This window comes from Crinia signifera, chromosome 1 (genome assembly GCF_055691185.1).
Source record: "Crinia signifera chromosome 1, ASM5569118v1, whole genome shotgun sequence".
Lineage (NCBI taxonomy): Eukaryota > Metazoa > Chordata > Amphibia > Anura > Myobatrachidae > Crinia > Crinia signifera.
The window spans coordinates 56454644-56475079 of NC_139217.1; the positions used below are offsets into that span (position 1 = coordinate 56454644).

The 20436-nt window shown below is 45.3% G+C and overlaps 1 protein-coding gene across 4 annotated transcripts in view; it reads left to right on the top strand.

The window, feature by feature from the left end:
• JAKMIP1 (janus kinase and microtubule interacting protein 1) overlaps nt 1-20436 on the top strand; it is a 320143-nt gene that overhangs the window by 188518 nt on the left and 111189 nt on the right. Inside the window, exon 1 of one of the 4 annotated variants that reach the window (XM_083155470.1) lies at nt 2202-2353. The exons of the other annotated variants lie outside the window; for them this stretch is intronic. The gene's annotated coding sequence lies outside the window, so the exon portion shown is untranslated. Of the gene's footprint in view, nt 1-2201; nt 2354-20436 lie in introns of those variants that run through there. 4 annotated transcript variants of the gene reach the window in all.

Sequence of the window (20436 nt, forward strand, 5' to 3'; positions counted from 1 at the left end):
TGCCCGTCCCTCTGGGCATTAAGAAGCTATGATATATCTAGAAAAAACAGCGAGAGACTCGAAAAATGGGTAAGGGAGACTAAGAAACAAGGTAAAGAAAAAGAGAGAAAAATAAATAAATAAAAAAAGAAAGTAAACAAAAAAGAGGGAGAGAAAGAGTGAAAGTAAGAAAGAAATGAAAAAAAGGACTCCTGCCAGTAAACTGTGCATTTCCAGGTCCTTGGGTCTGTATGACTGAGCCAACAACAGCATAGTCATTATGTAGGCAGTAACCATTATGACATCACAGCATCATTATGACATCACAGCAGCATCACTCCACAGATCCCAATAGACAGGCCATGACTGGTTAATTCTGGTTTGAGGCCCCTGTTGTCTTTTTCATGACTGACTTGTGGGATTTTAATCCTTAAAATGATTACAGTACATTCAAAATATCATTTTTTTGACAGAATTTCCCCTTGAATCTTTTCCTCCAATATTCAGTGTGGTTATTTTGTTTATTTAAATCACATTTTGTCATTGATTGCCTCAGTTACAGATAAACATTCACCCCCCCCTCAGTGGTATTGGGAGACTTTAAACATCACATTTACCATAAATATCAACACCCTCCCTTCCCCTTAAAGGTGCGTACATACGGGGGAGATATATTGCTCAGCCATATATGGCTGAGCAATAAATTGCTCAGTTTCTCCTTTACATCAGCGACCAGAGATGGTCGCTGATGAAAAAGAAACTGCCGGGGGGAGCCCGGCAGTGGAAATCAGTTGGTCGCAGGAGCATGTTCCTGCAACCAGCGATCACCACAGGGGCAAAAACGAGAGCGCACACTCGGCGATATATCGCCGTTGCACACTCCCATTGCGGGCAATATGGTCGCTCAGCGACCATATTTCCCGCCATTTTGCACTAAATCGCCCCCGTTTGTACGCACCTTAAGTTTCTCCTTTTCATCAGCGACCAGAGATGGTCGCTGATGAAAGGGAACCTCTGCCGGCAGTGCCGCAGAGGTAATCAGCTGGTCGCAGGAGCAAGCTCCTGCGACCAGCGATTAGAATGGGGCTGAAAACGGGAGCGCGCACCCGGCGATTTATCGCTAGGGCACACTCGCATCACTGGCAATATGGTCGCCAGCGACCATATTTCCAGCGATTTAAGCCCCTATCGCCCCCCCGTGTGTACACAGCTTTAGGATCAGAAGAGCGATTATGGAAACTATTGTCCAATATGGAAACTTAAGATTATGGAAACTATTGTCCAATTGTGAAGTAAAATTAATAACAATTAATAGATAAATGAATACAGCGACAAAACAATAAAAACAAAACAAGTACAATATCAGTTGTCAAAAGCCACAAGGCCAGCAAGTGATCAGACCTATAAAAGGGTCCCAATAGGCTGGTAACCACGATCAGTGATCCAGTCAGACTAGGCCTGAGTGTATTTTGGGGATTTATTATTAAAATATACATTCACTGTTTCTAAGGAAACCATTGGCTGGGAACCAACTTTATTTACTGTCAGTACATCGTTAATAGGTCAAAGTACAAAAATTGCATCTTTTTGTGTGAAAAATGTATGTATAAAAGGTTAACTACTCCTCTCTATGAGGTAAAGTACCTTCAGTGTCCACTAGAGGCCACTCAACTGATCAAATTACTCCTTTGTGTGCCAAAAGATGTCCTAACAGAAAATTAGTGAAAACATACTTGCCTACCTGACCCTCTCCTTCAGGGAGAAAATGCTGTGTTTCTGGACTTCCCTGGTAATGTATGATTGCCATCACCTGTGGTGACCCCTTTCTTATCAATTACCCAGCTCACCACAGTTGATGGCAATCCTACATTACCAGGGAAGCCCAGGAACAGAGCATTTTCTCCCTCAGGTAGGCAACCATGAGCCATCCTCACCATACAACCCCCCTCACCGGCCGCATTGAATATACCTCTTTGAGGGGCAGATTTATTAAGCTTGCAGAAGAGATAAACTGGAAATAAAGCGGAGAAAAGCTAAAAGGAGATAAAGCACCAGCCAATCAACTCCCAACTGTCTTTTTCAAACACAGCTAATTGGCTGGTGCTTTATCTACTTTTACCTTTTCTCCGCTTTATCTCCAGTTTATCTCTTCTCCAAGCTTAATAAATCTGCCCCTGAATGACCTACAAGTTTAAAGATATAAGTGTTTATTTAAGGTCTATATTAAATGTCATTATAGGACAAATATGCATGGACACAAGCTAAGTACACCTGTCTGTATTCACACTTGCCAACAGCAGAATTAGTGTCAGGTGTGTGACTCCCACTAGTTGTCTCAGAAGAGGTAGAAGCAGACTACTGGAGGCAGCATGTGGTAAGTGCATCAAAGTGTCTTATACATTATTTGTACTATGCCACTGTGTCCAAAACATTTCTGAATCCTGGTGACCCTGAGTATCAGAATTTCTTTCCTGGCACCCGTAACTCAAATGCTTCTCAATGAGAAAATCAGAAAAATATATAAAATGAAGTAAATTGTGTTTCCTTTATATGTTATCCTTGTTGTCAGTTATGTGGTAATGGACAGGATTCACTTGTTTGTCTGCAATTTGCCTGTTACATTGGTCATAAATAATTTGAATTGGTCATGGACCACCAAACCACGGCACCCCCTGCATGTCCCCCAAGGCACCGTAAGGTATCACGGCACACGTTTTGGGAACCACTGTACTGCGCTAATACTGACACCGAAAAAAATGCGTAAAACTCATGTTGACAATTTGTCATAGTCGACCTTGTGCTGTTGATCTTCTCTGTGAGCGTTGCCACACCTGTGATGTGGGACAAGATTAATTTCTGTTTGTCCACATGTTTTTTATATAAGCTATTTTTTACAACAATCCAAGGCACCCCGGGGTGCCACAGTCCTGAACATTGGCCCTTATTCTAGTTGACTGGGACGGATGCATATTTTCGGACGGCCGCCGAGTGTTCTTAGCCCCACCTACTGTACGGATCGCTCACACCGTCCGAATGTGGTAAGACGCCGAGCGAACGGCCCACGAGTGGATGTTTCACAACTCCCCCATCTGTGGGAACCTCCCCCATCCATGGTGCTCCAGACCACTCAGACATTTCTCCGGGAAGAGATATGGACGGGGAGCTGGCATCCGGCTATGTCAGCTGTCCGCCCCACACACGTGCGTCACGGCCGGATTACCATACGTACGCCCAGCATTTTCATGTGAACGCCCATGAAACGTGGCACGTACGCATATGGTAATGAGCCCAAACAGCCCTTACAGATGTAACTTGTGCAGAGAGAGTTAGATTTGGGTGGGGTTTTACTTCAAACTGAGATCTATATTGCAGTGTAAAATAAATCAAGCAGTATTTACCCTGCACAGAAACAAAATAACTCACCCAAATCTAATTCTCTCTGCACATGTTACATCAGCCCCCCTGCAGTGCACATGGTTTTGTCCATCTGAGAAGCAATTTGCCTTTGTGAGTGATCCAGAATAAGGGCCATAGTGCATGGGGAAATGTGACAAAACTCCCGATAATGGGGGTTTTCCTCATTTTCCCTTTAGTGCATCTCTCGGTACTTGTGACTTATCTGGGCGCCCGATGTTGAAATTGTATGCCAGTACCCTAAGCATGCGATTTGATGAGATTTGACGCGATTTCCCTTGAAATTCCCTTGAAGAGAAAACCGCGTTGCATTGTATGCTATTGTATGCTATTGTATTGCATGCGATGCGATTTGATGCGATTTTAATATGTACAGGCACCCAGATGCCTGTTTCATATGTGAAATGGCCCCCCAGACCCCATTTTTAATTGTATACCCACCCTGATGGCTGAATGACCCCCATTGTTAAAGCCACCCCACTATCAACGCCAACCCGAAGCGTGGCGAGCGCAGCGGTACGCGTCCTCCGACTTTTTCATACCCCCACAATCCACGTCGGCGTGGAGTTGATTTTATTTAGTGTGGCGAGCGCAGCGAGGGGACGTGGATACATTCACAGCTATACGCGTCCCCTCGCGGGCTTCACAGGTATCGCCACGCTTCGGGCTCGGTGGCTCGCTGCGCTCGCCACACTATATAAAATCAACTCCACGCCGACGTGGATAGTGGGGGTATGAAAAGGTCGGGGGACGCGTACCGCCGCCCCTCGCGGGCTCGCCACGCTTCGGGTTGGCGTTGATAGTGGGGTGGCGTTAACAATGGGGGGCATTTAGCGATCAGGGTGGGAATACAATTAAAAATGGGGTCTGGGGGGCCATTTCACATATGAAACAGGCATCTGGGTGCCTTCACATATTAAAATCACGGCAAATCGCGTCAAATCGCATCGCATGCAATCTGATTGTATGCAATGCGATTTGACGCGATCTTTAGGTGCGATGAAGAAAATCGGGCGCCCAGATAAGTCACAAGTACCCATCTCTCCCACAACCTGTTCCATGTATATCCTCCCACCAATGTTTGGACAGCCTAAAGGTCCATACACACTGGGCGATTTACGGCCAGCGTGTATGGACAGCGATGATCGCTATCATCGCTGGGGGAAAAGCCGCTCAGTGCATACACACTGAGCAGCTTTCCCCCTGCCCGGCGCTGTCAGTGGGGGGAGGACGGCTTTGCGTAGTGCAGCGTTATGCAAGGCTGCTCATCTGCTGGTTGGTATTACCAGCAGATGCGCAGCTTTCCCGGGGATGATGCGGGAGCGCGCAGCAGCACTCACCGCTCATCGCTGGGCCAAACACACTGGGCGGCTTTCAGCTCAAAGTCGCCAAGTGTGTGTGGGCCTTTACTATGAGCTGAGTCATGGGTGGTTCTTGGCTATGAGGTAATGTGTGACTGACTACTGACTGAATGTTTACAGCCAGAGGTTTTATTAAGGTCTGAGGTAAGGTCCTCTGTGAGCATGCGGTTAAACAGGTTCTAATATGCAGCTGAAGGCTATACAGTAGGTTGGGGAAAGTAACATAAGATTTTTTTTTTTAAGTGAACATTACTGTATTTTAAAATGATGGCAAATCATAGTAACTACTATGCAATTTATCCATTGAGCTAAAATGTGTTAGAACCGGGTCAAATATGATCCTTTTTATTTGTCTAATCTTTGATTTAATAACTACAGGCTATGGAGCTTACACTTTGCTGAAAGTATTCATTTAATGCTGATCATTACCCCCAAAAAAAGATAAATGAGCATTGAATTTGACAGATGTCGTCTGCTTTCTGACTTGGAAAGGGCGCGCGGCTTTAATGATTGGCAGGGCTTGCACCTGCAGTGATTGGCTGCTGGGCGGCCACTGTGCAGTGATTGGGTCCCGGCGGCCGCTGCACTGATTGGCTTTTACAGCGGCTCAGCCTCACAGGCGCAGCTCAGCGCGTCCTCGGGGAAAAACTTAGTCCCCGGTGAGCGTTTTAGGGTAAAATACGCTCTATAGCGCGTATTTGCGAACCCTGGTCCATACACATTGGGTGACTATGCCCAGGGTGTATGGACAGCGATGATCGCATTCATCGCTGGGGGGAAAGCCGCTCAGTGCATACACACACACACACTGAGCGGCTTTCCCCCGGCGCCAACGGAGGGGGGCGTTGCATAGCGGAGCGCTATGCAAAGCCGCTCTGGAAGACGCTCATCTGCTGGTATAACCAGCAGATGAGCGGCTTTCCCCGGCGAGGTTGCGGGAGCGAGCAGCAGGCCATACACACTGGGCGTCTTTGAGCTAAAAGCCGCTCAAACCTGCTGTTTTGAGCGACTTTCAGCTCAAAGTCGCCCAGTGTGTATGGGCCTTTAGATATTCAGTGAAACTCTAAAGATTATGTATGTAAATCACATGTAATGAGTCTCTCAGAGTAAGGGGTTTAGATCTGTATGTGACTTAAGGCAACACTTTATAATGTCATTTAGTGTCTCAATAATTGCAACCAAGTCTATATCAACCACCACTTATATAATAAATACAGTGTTGTTGCTAAAGTTGTGACAAAATGTGTACAGTTCTATAACTTCAATAGTGAGGGCGGTTGCAGGTTCCCATTACGGGGTATGTTTATAATTTGAGCAGTGGGGAGTTTGTTAGCCCTTCTCATGAAACACTGCAGATAAATTGCAGCAATCTGTATGGTTGTAGCGATCTATGTAATTGTTTGATATCCTGCTGATATCTCAGTAACTATGTTGTCTAGTTGTAGCCGTACCCAAAATGTATATGAAAATATAGTGTTAGTTGAGCACAATATTATCATGGTTAGAGGGGTCAAAGCCCCTTAAATATTGCTGCGGTTTCCACATAAGAAAAATAGACATGTGTCTCTGCAAACAGACTCTTGTAGACATTATTAGATGTGAGGGCAGCGTGTACGATATAGGGGAATAGATACCCTACTTACACCTGTGCAGGTTCCTACACTGGAATGTTAAGTGTAGGTGGCTCTAGAAAGTGTCATTAATTATAGGAGCTATGCTCCATTAGTTAATTTGATTGAGCAGGTGAGTTTACACCAATTTGTAGTGTATACGTCGCTCTGCAGCATATGCTGTACACGGTACTAAGTATAAAGGCAGTATGCTCAAGTTTATAGTACCAATTAGGGGGATCAGTGTCCCATGAGTACCACTGTAGGGTTCCCACTCGGGTATGCGGTGCAATCAGCCCTGCATTGGGTAAGTATTGGCATGGATCAGTGCTGCTTGCAAGAATTAACACATGCACATATAACATTAGAGTCCTGCTAAGGATTAGTAAACCACATTGGTCATAGATATCAAATGCAGCGGCAGTGTCTGCAGTACTGTAGTCTTAGCTGGGGGGATCGATGTCCCCTTGATACCACTATGGGTTACCATGTCGGAATGTAAGGAGCAGACGGCCCTATACCAGGTAAGTATTGGTGGGGATCAGTGCTGCACTTGACAGTTACTACACACAGACATACATACAGAATGCATTAGAGTCCTGAAAAGGACTGATAATCACATTAGTCATTAGCGGGGGTGACATAAAGAGAGCGTCCGTGCGGCTGGTGGTGCCGACATACGTTTCGCAAATCTTTCTCAGGGCCTGCCCGAAGAAAGTCCTGCAGTCGGGATTGGGAGTGCGTAATGAGTGTGGATGAGAGACGCAGATCTTGGGAGGAGTGTAGAGGTCGGGTTGGAAGATATTTTGAGATAAGAGATATATGTTAGCGTACTTTGGTTTATGGCTTTGTGTGTAAGTAAAAGGATTTTGCATTGAATACGGTAGAATACAGGTAACCAATGAAGTGACTGACGGAGTAGCGTTGTAGATGATGAACGTCTGGCTAGGAAGATTAGCCTTGCAGCTGCATTCATAATGGACTGTAGTGGTGAGAGTCTGTATTGGGGAAGGCCAATAAGGAGACTATTGCAATAATCAATGCGTGAGATGATGAGAGCATGGATTAGAGTTTTTGCAGTGTCTTGTGTAAGGTAAGGGCGAATTTTAAATATGTTTTTTAGGTGCATGTGGCATGATTTTGAGACAGATTGAATGTGGGGTACAAAGGAAAGTTCTGAGTCAAGGATAACACCTAGGCAGCGAGCTTGAGAGGTAGGAGTGATTGTCATCTACTCAAAAGCAATGGAGATATCCGGTTGGTAACTACTATTTAATGGCGGAAATATAATTAATTCTGTTTTTTAAATATTAAGTTTGAGGTGGCGAGATGACATCCAGGATGAAACAGTAGAAAGGCATTCAGAGACACGGCTCACATGGCTCGCTATTCTATTCTCCCTCCACACCCTAGTGCAGTGATGGCTAACCTTGACACTCCAGCTGTTGTTGAACTACACATCCCAGCATGCCCTGCATCAGTTTTGGCATGGTCAAATAGCAAAACTCCAGCAGGGCATGCTGGAATATGTAGTTCAACAACAGCTGGAGTGTCAAGGTTAGCCATCACTGCCCTAGTGCAGTGGTTCTCAACCTTTTTTATCTCCCGTACCCCTTGATTAGACTTTTAATTTATGAGTACCCCCTCATCTCAATTTGAAATATCCACAGTACTTACAAGTGTAGTGGAAGTGAGCAGTATGCGTGTACTGATGCGTGTCCTTCTATTAAGGAGTAGTGGAGGTGTAGTATGCAGTCAGGAATCCTGTGTCTGGCCGCTGGCTGTGTACTGTCATTGGTGTTCCCACTAATGCCTGTAGGATTAATGCCACTGCTTTCTTGACACCTGACACAGGGCAGATGATTGCTGATGTTTGAGGGCAGCAAAGGTAGCCCCTAGTGGATTGCTGGTCAGGCAAAAGCACAAGGAGACACTAATGACGCTGCAGACAGAACCAAAAGTGACACAACATGGTTCGTCTCCATGGCAATGGGAGTCTTCTGCCACCATCAAAATACTTTTCCTCCTTCCGCCATTACCAATGTTATTTTCAAGTACCCCTAACTGGTCTGCAGAGTACCCCCAGGGGTACTAGTACCCCAGGTTGGGAACCACTGCCCTAGTGGATGGGATGGTATGAAATACCACCTGTCGGTGCATGTAGGGGTGCCTGTCCACATTGGCTCTGTGCAGCTGAGACCAGTCTCCCCTTCTGTTTGTAATCTCCCTATGCTAAGCTTCCAGGATCACTCGTTTGGATTAATGATGCTGTCTCCCAGTCAGAATTTGGGTGTTGATCTGATTATGAGCCTGCCACGCTCTCTGCTAAGACCCCTGGGGTGCCTGCTGTATATTACTGCCTGTAGGATTATCTTTAGGATCAGACCGTTAAATGCCAATAATGCACACTGCTTAATGACCTAGTTTTGCATGCAAACCCAGAGGCCTAATAGTACATATGGTCACTTGCAAATGACTAATTCTGTATTTACTGGATGTGGCTTTTGGGGGGGGGGGGGAGTGACATAACAGCACTTTGGATGAGTTCTAGCAGTTTTGCACTAACTATTGCAGCCGTAAGATCACTATATAGCTGTTGGAATTGGCGCACAGGTCTGTTCTGCTTGTAGACCGCTGACTGCTGCATCAGTTTTCTATGAACAACTGTAGCTTTTGTGGCTGCATACCTCCCAACTTTCTAAATGTGGAAGGAGGGACCCCTGTACAAATTTGTGGGCGTAACCTAGCAGGCAGGGGGAGTGGCTTATGAAGTGCAGCGCTCCCGAGAGGCCACACTGCCGTTTCCACCACCCTGGGGGCATGGGCTGCTGGCCATGCCCCAAACCCCTCTGTCTCCATGAATAGATGCTGTCCGCATGCGCACAGGGTCTATTTATCACTGGGTCTACGTATCCCTTATCCAAAATGCTCGGGACCAGAAGAATGTTGCATAACTGAGTAGTCTGTATTTCAGAATATTTTTATATTCCAATGATGTAACTTGGGGTATCTTGCATTTATGTTGTACAAACGGATGAAATACACACAAATATATTACTGTATTGTGGCAGTTAGGAGCCGATCTGTACTTTCTCTCTGCATATTATCGCTCTGCACTAAAGCTTGTTCTCCCTGCTGATGGAGAATGTCACCACACATCTCATACGGGCAGTGCTTGTAAAACCAAAACGAACACGTTGGCTACTTGCTCAGACTGACTGGCATTATGCTGTAGGGTGTATACAGATGGATGCCGGCGGTCAGGATACAGATGTCGGCGTCTCGATGGAGGGAATCCCGACAGGAGTCTGGTAAGTACAGATGGAGCCGCACTCAGACAGCTCGCTATATCGCAGTATCTGGCGGACAGAATGGGGCGCGCATGTGCCCCATTCCTGACGGACGGTGGACCTGGCGCATGGGGATAGTCAAGCCAGGTACCCATCTGAAGAGAGCGTCTCCATCTGTATACTTCCCTTCTCTCCCCCTAACCTTCCTACCTTGCAGCCTAAGCCCAACCCTCACCTCTCCCTCCCCTGCAGCCTGACCCACCCCGCATGCTGCATGCCGGTAGTAGGAATTCCGGTGATGGAATTACCTCCAACCATAATGGAATTCCAGTGCCAGCCTTCTGTCTGTAAGTTGCGATGCCGGTTTTAATCCCATCCACATGGAATCATAGCTGCGTCTCGTTGTCATAGGGTTGACACTGTGAAGGTCGACTACTAAAGGTTGATAGGGCTTATGTCGACACATGGCATAGGTCGGCAATGGGAAGGTCAACAGTCAAAAGGTCAACATGGGTTTTTCAAGGGTTTTTGTCCCGAATTTCATCGTAAGTCGACATGGACACCGCGTCAGTGTCCCACGTCCTCTTACATGGCTTGTGTTGACCTTCCGGCTCTGTTGACATAGTTCTTGTGTCGACCTAAGCCTGTTGATATGGCCACTGTAGACTTTTCCATCCACACCCTTTATTTAAAGAAAAAAAGAAGATTTTGGTACTTACCGATAAATCCTTTTCTCTGAATCAGCAGGAGCCACTGGAGTTAATACACTGGGGTTACTAGATTCAGTTCGTTCAATCCCAGAGGATCCTCTGGAATGGAGTGAGGGAGGATTTCCTGAAATTCAGAATCCATCCATGCGAAGAGAGAGTGTCTCTGCCGTTAACCGGGCAACCATTTGTAGGACTGAAGGAGACGGCGCCTTGATGAACAGGTCGTCCAAGTAGGGAACGCTAGTGACTCCTTGCTGTCGAAGCGAGGCAATCATTACAGACAGGACCTTGGTGAATACATTGGGAGCTGAAGATAATCCAAACGGCAGGGCCCGGAATTTATAATGATGGCAAAGCGTCGAAAAGCCTGATGAGGTTTCTAGATGGGAACATGGAGGTACACATCCCTGATGTCCACTCCCCTGGCTCTAGAGACGCTATCACCAAATGGATGTACTCAATCTTGAATGGGTGATAGAAAACAAGAAGATTCAGGGGCTTGAGGTTCAGGATGAGCCGAACGGATCTGTCCGGCTTCGTCTATGGCTGGGCGCAGCAGCGTCCCCGCTGCCGTATAGATGGTCTTGAGGGTAGCTTCGAGCTTTCTGTCCGAGGGGTCCTTGAGCGAAGAAGCCCCTGGAACAGGTAAAGTTGTTTACTTTGACAACCTGGAAACAGACGCATCTACAGGCGGAGGAGTTTCCCATTTTTTTCCATGGCCGTAGGAAGAAAAGGATAAATGGCTCCACAGGAAGAATATACAAACTCGGCACAGTTAGGGCCATGGTGGGAATCAAACCCATGACCACAGTGCTGTGAGGCAGTAATGGGAACCATTACACCATCCGTGCTGTCCATCCTTTGCGAACAGGTCATATTCGTGTGGCGCCGGTATGGGACCCTCAGGCAAATTGAGTACCTGTTGTTTTACCGCTACAACAAGAGCCCCACTCCAAAGGGAGTGGGCTCTGTCTCCAAGGGCAACTACTGTACCTCTTCCCATTCTCTGTCCTTAGAGACCGGACAACCCGTGGTGAAAACTGATTTGGAGGGGATTGAACGAACTGAATCTAGTAACCCCAGTGTATTAACTCCAGTGGCTCCTGCTGCATGAATGAGAGAAAAAAAAAGAACAAAATGTATGACAATGTTACCATTCCTCCTCCTCCCTTCTGGCTTCCGGCCCCCTCTCCCTCCGTTTTAAACTTTTGTAAACTTATTTCAATATAGTTCATTTAACAAAACAAACTGAAAATGTTCCTCTTCCTCTTACTGTAGTATTTTTTTTACATTTATTTACAGTTTCAAATATTCCAGTTTTAATCTTAACCCTTTAAGTGGCAACGTTGCTGTCAGCGATCTTCAAAAAAATGGCAGCCTCGCTCACAGCGACTGTTCTTTTAGTGTAAGTAAATACAAATACAGCCAATAAGTCAATTCATCAAAGTATAGTTCAATATTGCACCCAAAAAAAGAACAGTCGCTGTGAGTGAGCTGGCAGTTTTAACGGATATTTTGCGGATCGCTCACCGCAACGTCGGCACACAAAGGGTTAATTTAAAAAAAAAAAAAACATTTTGCTTGGCAATTTTCGAACCTATTTTGACACATTTCTTTTGGCACTCAGTGGGTTAAGATTTGTATAGGTTTTTTGTGGGGTGGGGGAGGGATTTTGTGAGGGGAATTAACCACAGATTGTATTATTAAGTAATCATGTACATTGCCAGCGCTATCCCATTTAGCACGGCAAAGCCCCGCGGATGACATGCTGTCTTGTTCTGCTGAGTGTCACTGGAGACCTGAAATGGAACAATACATATTCCTTTTTGTCTCCCAGAAAGACCTCCCAGCTCACTGAGTCGCAAACCTAACAATAAGAACACAACGTTTTTTTAAAGGCAGAGAACTCTTTCCTGTATGTCATACTTCAAGATAAATCATACACAGTATAATCTGGAAGCTGTCTGCGCCAGATGCGGAGCCGGATTTAGGGGTGGCAGCAGGGCTGCCATTAGGAATTTTGGGGCCTGGGACTCATTTCTAGTCTGGGCCCCAGTGCCCCCCCCCGCCCACCTTCCTCACTTGACTTGACTGTAACCCGTCTCCTGCTCCCCAATCTCCTCTTCCGCTGAGCTGCAGCCGGAGATCCCAGAGGGAAGGCTTCTTCAACTCAGGATGGTGAGCCAATCAGAGCTCGTGTACCAGCAGCCGCTCAGATTGGCTGCCGGTGCACATTCTCTGATTGGCTCAAATGCCGGTGCAGCATTTTAATTGGCCACCGGCACACTGGGTTGAATAAGCCTGCGCTCCGGGACCTGCTTTGTGTAGCGCAGCAGAGGCAGTCCGGGGGGTTGCAGTGGGCAAAATTAGCTTCCCGGGCCCTTTCCAGAGGCCGAGGCCCGGGAAAGCTGTACCCACAGCACCCCTCTATTGGCGGCCCTGGGTGGCAGGACCGGAGCCCCCAGCTTTGATGACAGTTGCCATGCAAAGGTGCTGTAGAGATTGAGAAGGACAAGGCATTATATGCCAAGAGCGGAGACAGGAGCAGCTGTAGGATACGAATTAAATTGTTCCCCACTGGGGGTGTAGTAAACAATTCAGTTGTTGCTCTGTATAATGCCCCATGGTGGGGTGACATTTCTTCTCACAGCCTCCTGAGGTCTCCTGGTGTCCCATCACTAGGTGGATGATCAGGTGCTCAAATACAATTGGATCACCCCTTATGTGTAGTGCTAGTTTTCAGCAGGAATGCTGTTTTTGAACCTCTCATTAACTATGACCTAAACAGGAACGTTTTCCTGAACCTGTCCTGGGACAAAATGTATTTCCCCGTAAGAGTTAATAAGTTGTGTTTTTTTTTTTTTTTTTTCAAAGGCACCTCTTGTTCTATATAATATCTATCAAATCTTTTGATAGCTCCATCCACATATCCGTGTTCCTGAACGTAGTCTCCGAGAACACTAGGTATGTATTTTTGTGACTGCACCACCTGCAAGTTGGTAATAAGGTAGGGTGGGGACTCTCACCTGCTGGTTCTGGCTGGGGACAAAACTTACCTCAAGATCAGTGTTTCCCAACACTACAGCTAGGTTGGCCAATCCCGAGATTGCTGGGATTTCGGTATTAAATGAAAAAATTGCACAGGTTTTGGCTCAAGGACCATAAAAGATGTTCAAACACACCGATATATTTGAACAAACATCAATTTATTTAAAATAACATAAAAACGTGATGAACGAAAAAATTCTTAAAACATATAATGAGCATCAGATGCAAATGGAAAACTTCTAATGCCGGTAAACCCTGATCACCAAACATGAGCAGGTATCTCACCCCAATTGAAGGCTGCAGTGGACATATGCTGACAAAAGCAATACAGTCTGAGCTTGATTGCTTGGCACCACCGCAGTAAGCTTAATTGGTCTTGGTGTCCTTTATCAGGTCAATTCCTATTACAAGTGGTCGCGAAGTGCTGGTGCATCTGTCCCTCGATCGGCATCCTTCCAGGTTAGGCCGCACCCGCATATGTAAGTAAATATGCGGGGCAGCCAGGGTGTGTGCTTTTTTGGGGGGTTTATTAGGGAAGACAATCCCGGGAATCCTGGGATTGAGCATTTTTCTATCCTGGGATTTAAAAAAATGCCCCGGGATTGGCTTCCCTAACTACAGCCTAGGTTTTAGTAATATCTATTTTGAGTGCTTTTAGCTGTTGCTTTGGGTCTTTATCCTGTTGGAGGACCTGTGACCTCTGACCTGAGAGTTTTCTGACAATGGTTGGTTCTATGTTTCACTCCAAAATGCTTTGATAAGTTATGAGATTTGTTGTGCCCTGTGCAGATTCGAAACCTAACCATCCCTCCTTCATGTTTCACAATTAGTATTGTTTTTTTTTTTTTTTGTTATAGCTTAATTTAGCTTCTGTGACTTGCCAAAGGGAGCTAATCAGACCTGATCACCAATTATCCAATGACTGGTTGCAATACACAAGCACAACACCAAACAGCGACAAAATAGTGAAGAAATCATTCATGACTCTGCCTCTATTTGACCGACAGGAAGCCAACCTTTCTAGTGGCAAATGGCCATTTTGTGGGTGTGCCTGAGTTATGTACACTTGCGCAGACAGGGAAAATGATTTGAAGGTGATTGGTTTGTGAAAAAGACTTGCACGGATCAGCGATCCATTATTATTATTCAAAGGTTGAGTACTTCTGGGTCTTCAATGGGCGCACTATCACTCAAAGCATCGCATGACCAGATCAGACATGGACATATACCTTGACCTTTAAGTTAAGATGCTACTACTGTGGTCGTTTTTTTAAGCTCTTTTTCTTCCATATACACTGTTCTTTTGAATTTGTGGTGCATTTTCCCATTGTGGCTGTATCCAGGATGGTTGGCTACAATATCATGGACTTCTAAAAGTTTTTTAATAATATTTGCAACTGTAGTCACCGGTACACCAAGCTGCTTTAAGATGTTCTTGCTTCCATTTACCTTTTTTAAGATGTTTTCTTTCTGATCTTCCCAGACAACTCTCCTTTTTGTTTTCTATGGTCCATGTTCAGTGTGGCGCACACGATGATACCAAACAGCAGTGACTTATTACTTTTCTCCATTTGAATATGCTGAATGACTGATTACAAGATTAGTTATGTGATGCTAATACAAGAAATCTTTCTATAATCCAATTATTTACTAACTTTTCTAAGGGGTACCCACCTATCGATCATTGGAGAATAAGCGATCATTTATCTATTTTTATGACACTGTACAGTAGCTTTTTGTTTTAATCACTTTTCAGGAATAACAAAGCATTGTTGGTAAGCGTACCAACACATTTTTCATATCCTTCGGGTGCTTGTAGTTTTGAAAGATTTAAGGCGGAATTCAATGTCATGGACTATTTCTGACGGCGGAAAAAGCGCCCGCTGCCTATTCATTGCTGAAGTTCCGACCACATTGGAGGTGGATTTTGATAAAACAGATCTGACTTTAAAACTGCCCCGGATTGTTGAATTCATGACCATTTTCTTGAAAATCCACTGCTGTTTTCGCAGACTGGCCCACTCTTTGCCGCTTGACAGGCGGAACATTGAATTCCGCCTGTTGAGTTGCAGGCGAGCTGGCCAAGGATTCCAACCGCCAAGATGTTCCGACAGTCGGAATCCCACATTAAATACCCCCCTTAGGGGATGATCTATCTATCAAACAGTAAAAACCTTGCCACCAAAAATACTTTAGTAGTTCTTGTATTGGCACTAAATAGTTTTTTTCTAAAACGGCCTTTAACCAAAGGTTTTCATGATAAAATCTGCCTTGGAATGGTTAGGTTTTATTTATTTTGTTTAATGTATTTGGATGCATTAATATATTTAGCAGGGGTACTCGCCCATGGGAACGCCCAGCATTTGATGGGCGTTCCCATGGTAATCACCCGATGATGTGGGCACCAGGGGCGGGAAGCTGACCTCACCGGATGTCAGCTGCCTGCCCACTTCCATCAGAATGCTCACGTACATGCACGTTCCACCATCGAATGATGAGCGTGTTCCCCCTCAGGATGCGAATGGATGTTTATTTATAACATCAATTCGCAGCCAGTGCGGGTGAACACACGTTGCGAATGGGTGGCGGCCAGGCCACCATTAGCAAGGCTAATTGCAGATACAATTTGGAAGTTCCCATTCATATTCGTTACATCTGCATCAATATTACCAAGTAACAAACCTTGCCTGACCCAAATTCGTGACTGCTGTAACGCCGACAGGGCTGCATGTATCATTATTATGAAGTCACCGACTCATATGGTGAACCGTACCAATCTAGCCCTTTCCAGAGGAGAGATTACATCCTAAAGATAAGACTTGTTCTGACAAATGCCCTAGGTAAAGTAGATGAAGATCCCGGTGGACCAGGGATGTCTTGCTCATACGTCTTCTCAGGTTTTGCGATTCAAACTGCTTTGGAATGTAGACTGACCTAATTCTAGATATTCCTCCAGGATACAATAATGGCAATCTAACATTTATTTTATAGAAGTCTGTACATGGTTTAGACTAGAGAGAATTCCCAACCTGATATCACGGATGACAAATTGTAGCTTAGTTTTAAAACCTCACACACTGGTTATTATCATGCAGCACATCCCTATACTTTATATTTGCATTCTCTGTACACTTTTTTTCTACCCCCCCCTCCCCGTGTTTAAATAATTGTTGTCCCTCCTCTTAGCATCTGTAATCATCCCCCCCCCCCCCCCCATTCATCTTTCATTGGAGGGAAACATGAGCTGTACTGAGGGCACAGTTTGAGATCTACTGTGTTTGAAAGAACAAATCCTCTTCAATCCCGATGGCTTTCCGTAAAACTCCAATGATGACTTGTGCGTGTGCCGATCAGGTCCTGTGATTTCACTCATTTCCATTACCCCATGATGGACATGCATCTGGCATTTGGTTGCGGGGAGCCAGAAAATCGGGACATGTCAGCACCCTTCTTTGAGCATGCCAAAGCAAAATGGCCCACTGTCTTTGGCCCTGTCGGCGTGATTTAGCTGGCCATCCTGAGTAACCTGAGGGTTCATCCGATGTCTGTTGATCCAATGCTGCTTCTTTTGGATGCAGCAGCAGCTTTTGCAAATTGCACAGCCAATGCGCACAAGGACACAGTGGCTCTCCACCTCTGAATTGGCTCCTCAGATGTTTGGCCCGGTGGGAATACTCCAATGAGCGATTTCCTGCACAGCACCCTTTCTGCACATTAACGACTGATTCATCTGGGACGCCGTGGCCCATCTTGGCTTCTTTATTTAAATGCTGACTATCGGCTAATTACCAGTTTGAAAATGCTTTGATCCTGCAAAATAAAACAGAATATTTAAAGAATGCTGGCTCGTATTTACTCCACCACTCCAGGTGGCTCTTGGAAATATACATTTACATTATTTAAAAAGAATCCAAACCCTCACCACAATTATATATGTATGATAGCAGAATACATTCAATAATAATAATATTTTTTATTTACTGGAACCATTTTCCCAATTCACCTACACAAAATGGCTGCCGTTGCTGTGATTAATGGAGTTACAGCCCGTTGTTGGCAGTATGGATGTTTGGATTGCACATTACAGTATGCTTCTTGACATTCGCCTGACAAGTTCTGAAAGTCTATAATAAACCCGCTTTAGATGTAGGTAGGAGAATGTCTCCTGGTGTTTGAGTCAGCAATGATCTCGTTTCCTCAGTAAATGCACAGATTGATTGGAATGGCCGCAGATCTGCGAAGCAGCTACCTGCATAAATAATGTCTGGCTTTATTGCCCAGCTTGTCTTTTGAATTCTTAATTATGCCTGTGGTAGGGGGGATGATGAATTATTCATAATAAAAGCACTCGTTCCAGGAAAAGGTTTGTGCTCAGTAAAAAGCCACTTAAACTAGGGCATTCAGCGTAAGGTAGGGACAGAGTATTGCTGGATGTACAGCAATTATACCATTACTGGTGTCCTGGCACACGCGGGACCTGTGGCTGGTCACAGTAGTAGGGCAGGGGTGGATGGAGTATAATTTATTGTATTATTGTTGAAGTGGGAGGAGTTATTTTGCGTCAGTCATTCTCAAATGTATATATAGAAATCTATCTCCCCACATGCCTCCACATACCTTTGACCTTACTATATGGCTATACATCCCCATATGGCTCCATATGCCATTCTGAACTCAACACTAGGGGTGACATTTAATGGGATGCGATTTTTAGTCACTTTCCGAAATCGCACATTATCGCACTTTATAAAATCACATTCTTTTCTGCTAATTTGCATATTTAATGAGATGCGAATTCCGGGGCAAAAAAGGGAGATTTTTAGTCATGAAAATGTGCGAATTTTAAGAAATGTGCGATTATGTGTTAAAAACTTGGGGAAAAAATGGCGTGGGGTCCCCCCTACTGAGCATAACCAGCCCCGGGCTCATTGAGCCAGACTTGGTTCCAATAATACGGGGTACAAAGTGCAGGGTCCCCCGTATTTCTGAAACCACCCCGGACTCTTGGAGTGGTCCTGGTTCGAAAAATACGGGGGATAAAAAAAACTGGGGGTCCCCCATATTTTGGAACCGGCACGGGCTCCAACAGCCCACTGTGTCATGCCACAGCCGGGGGACACTTTTTACATAAGGTCATTCACCCGGGGCTGTCACCGGCATCCATGGGCTGTGGATGCAGGCCTGATGGGTTTAAATCATCCATACAAAGCATTGCTTTATACAGGTGAACTACAAGTCCCAGCAGGCCTCCCCCGCATGCTGGGACTTGGCGACTCCCAGCATACGGGGAATGAATGGGCCCGCTGGGACTTGTAGTCCACCTATAAAAAAAAATGTTTAAAAAAACACACAGAGAAAAGTACAAGTTTATTATACACACACACACACACACATTAATTTTACACCAATATACTGTACTTACAGCACCAGGATCCAGCGATCACTCCCTCCTCCACTGCAGGCTCACCCCGCACTGACAGCGGGGTGAGCCGGCTTCCTCCATCCCTGCTAACAGCTACTATAGCGCTGTCACAGCGCTATAGAAGCTGTTAGTGTGGTTGGCTCTATGCATCTTTATGGAGACTCATACTGTAGCTCAGCCCTGATTGGCTGAAAGCGTCTCCTGAACGGTGAGATATGTACTAGATCGCATTGCATCTAGTTCAAATCCCATGCGATACACTATAACAGCATGCAATTTTAACTAGATGCAATGCGATCTAGTACAAAAAGGACTGTGCACATACTTTTTTGACTTACGATGCGCGGGTGAAAAACCTTTTGCTTGTGTCAAACTTTTGACCTAATGTATGTCGGCCTTTCTTGATGTGTTGAACTAGACACTGTGGACCTTAAAACCCATACATGGTGGCAGTAGCGTAACGTCAAAATATGCTTCACCCATCCGCTTGACGCTGCCGGGTCTACGGGACCTGCAGATCTACTTGCCTGTGGTCCCGGCGCTCTTCCTGCAGCTAATGAAAAATGGCTCCAATAAATTGGCTGCCACTAACTCTCTGCAAATGTTACATCTGCCCCACCTGCAACGCAGCATGGTTTCTCCCAGCTGCTTACTTTAATTACAGACCTAAATCAGGCCCTCTGCACAGACTGTATCAGCACAAGTGACCATGAAGCGTGAGGGCGTGCTGGGAGGGTGGTTACAGGCATGCTGAAAATACTGAGCTATCATTTAAGTATTTGCAATTTGTTTTGGAAGTGATGAATATACATTTTTCAACACTAGAGTGGTTTTTTTTGTGTGACCCGGACTGCGGTTAGGTCGATCACTATTGGTCGACGCATCAAAAGGTCGACCTGCGTTTTTTGCACAATTTATTTTTCTTTAATTGTTTGTTTGATGTTTTTCATACTTTACCAAAAAAGTGGAATATGATTGGGGACGGTATGTGGTTTAAACTTGCCAAGTCAAGCGGTATACTCACGTGCATGGATGTAGAAATTAACAACAAAATAAAGTAAAAAAAATAAAATAAAATCTCATGTCAACCTTTTGCGTATGTCAGTCTTTTTCCTATGTTGACCTTGTGCATGTAAAACTTTTGGGGTCCACCGGAACACAGTCTACCTCTACATCCGTTTGTAGTCCCCCAAATTCCTTCCCTCCCGTAATTGTGCCCTATAAGCGGAGTACAGCCCTTGGTTCCCTCAGGGGCTATGCGGTTTCTCTATAGAGCTGAGCTTGTGGCAGATTTTGTGTTGAGCACACGGTCTTCAATATTACATATATTCTCTTTGCACATAAACTTCGGTCACGCTGGCAGTTATCACCATTGCGACACAGCAGTCGTCCTTATCTGGGGGATCATAAAAGTTTGTCTCCAGTTGCCACACTTGTCTTTTAAAAGCCGTATGTTTGCCCGGTATACTCAGCTTTATTTACTAGGGGCCTGATTCAGACCTGATCGCAAAATCTTACTCAAATGGACAAAACCATGCTGCACTGGAGGTGGGGCAGATGTAACATGTGCAGGTTGATAGATTTGGAGAGGTGTGTTCACTC